The sequence below is a fragment of the Lolium rigidum genome, chromosome 6 (assembly GCF_022539505.1).
Source record: "Lolium rigidum isolate FL_2022 chromosome 6, APGP_CSIRO_Lrig_0.1, whole genome shotgun sequence".
Taxonomy (NCBI): domain Eukaryota; kingdom Viridiplantae; phylum Streptophyta; class Magnoliopsida; order Poales; family Poaceae; genus Lolium; species Lolium rigidum.
The window spans coordinates 276,550,167-276,552,535 of record NC_061513.1 but is presented as its reverse complement, the minus strand read 5'-3'; positions in this window follow the sequence as shown (position 1 = coordinate 276,552,535).

Here is a 2,369-nt window from a genome sequence, read left to right as displayed (position 1 = left end):
CGGCAGCCAAAACGACGGCACGGCAAAACGGTTGAGCCGGGCCGGGACGCCGAAATCGTTTAACGACACGGTGAAGTATAGTCTGGGTGGGCGCCGCTGGCGGCCTGAATACGGTGAAAAACCATGCGCGGCGTAGCCAAACGACGGTACGGGCTAAAAACGCATAAGTCGGGCCGACGGCCGGAAATCGTCTTAACGACACGGTGGAGTATAGTCGGGTGGGCGCCGCGGCGGTCGAAATACTGTGAAAAACCATGGCGCGGCAGCCAAAACGACGGGACGGGCTAAAAACGGCTAAGTCGGGCCGACGGCGGAAATCGTCTAACGACACGGTGGAGTATAGTCGGGTGGGCGCGCGGCGGTCGGAATACGGTGAAAAACCATGGCGCGGCAGCCAAAACGACGGCGATCTGGCTAAAACGGCTAAGTCGGGCCGACGCCGAAATCGCCTAACGACACGGGAGTATAGTCGGGTGGGCGCTGCTGCGGTCGAATACGGTGAAAAACCATGGCGCGGCAGCCAAAACGACGGCACGGGCAAAACGGCTAAGTCGGGCCGACGTCGGAAATCGCCTAACGACACGGTGGAGTATAGTCGGGTGGGCGCGCGGCGGTGGAAATACGGTGAAAAACCATGGCGCGGCAGCCAAAACGACGGTATCGGCCTAAAACGGCTAAGTCGGGCCGACGCCGGAAATCGTCTAACGACACGGTGGAGTATAGTCGGGTGGGCGCGCGGCGGTCGAAATACGGTGAAAAACCATGGCGCGGCAGCCAAAACGACGCGTACGGGCTAAAACGGCTAAGTCGGGCCGACGCCGGAAATCGTCTAACGACACGGTGGAGTATAGTCTGGTGGGCGCGCGGCGGTCGAGATACGGTGAAAAACCATGGCGCGGCAGCCAAAACGACGGTACGGGCTAAAAACGGCTAAGTCGGGCCGACGCCGGAAATCGTCTAACGACACGGTGAGTATAGTCGGGTGGGCGCGCGGGCGGTCGAAATACGGTGAAAAACCATGGCGCGGCAGCCAAAACGATCGGTACGGGCAAAAAACGGCTAAGTCGGGCCGACGTCGGAAAACGCCTAACGACACGGTGGAGTATAGTCGGGTGGGCGCTACGGGCGGTCGGAATACTGGTGAAAAACCATGGCGCTGGCAGCCAAAACGACGCAGACGGGCTAAAACGGCTAAGTCGGGCCGACGTCGGAAATCGTCTAACGACACGGTGGAGTATAGTCGGGTGGGCGCGCAGGCGGTCGGAATACGGTGAAAAACCATGGCGCTGGCAGCCAAAACGACGGTACGGCTAAAACGGCTAAGTCGGGCCGACGTCGGAAATCGCCTAACGACACGGTGGAGTATAGTCGGGTGGGCGCGCGGCGGTCGGATACGGTGAAAAACCATGGCGCGGCAGCCAAAACGACGGCACGGGCAAAAACGGCTAAGTCGGGCCGACGCCGGAAATCGCCTAACGACACGGTGGAGTATAGTCGGGTGGGCGCGCGGCGGTCGAAATACGGTGAAAAACCACAGCGCTGGCAGCCAAAACGACGGCACGGGCTAAAACGGCTAAGTCGGGCCGACGTCTGAAATCGCCTAACGACACGGTGGAGTATAGTCGGTGGGCGCGCGGCGGTCGAAATACGGTGAAAAACCATGGCGCGGCAGCCAAAACGACGGTACGGGCTAAAACGGCTAAGTCGGGCCGACGCCGGAAATCGTCTAACGACACGGTGGAGTATAGTCGGGTGGGCGCGCGGCGGTCGAGATACGGTGAAAACCACGGCGCGGCAGCCAAAACGACGGTACGGGCTAAAACGGCTAAGTCGGGCCGACGTCGGAAATCGCCTAACGACACGGTGGAGTATAGTCGGGTGGGCGCGCGGCGGTCGAAATACGGTGAAAAACCATGGCGCGGCAGCCAAAACGACGGTACGGGCTAAAACGGCTAAGTCGGGCCGACGTCGGAAATCGCCTAACGACACGGTGGAGTATAGTCGGGTGGGCGCGCGGCGGTCGAAATACGGTGAAAAACCATGGCGCGGCAGCCAAAACGACGGTGACGGGCTAAAACGGCTAAGTCGGGCCGACGTCGGAAATCGTCTAACGACACGGTGGAGTATAGTCGGGTGGGCGCGCGGCGGTCGAAATACGGTGAAAAACCATGGCGCGGCAGCCAAAACGACGGTACGGGCTAAAAACGGCTAAGTCGGGCCGACGTCTGAAAACGCTCTAACGACACGGTGGAGTATAGTCGGGTGGGCGCGCGGCGGTCGAAATACGGTGAAAAACCATGGCGCGGCAGCCAAAACGACGGTACGGGCTAAAAACGGCTAAGTCGGGCCGACGTCGGAAATCGTCTAAC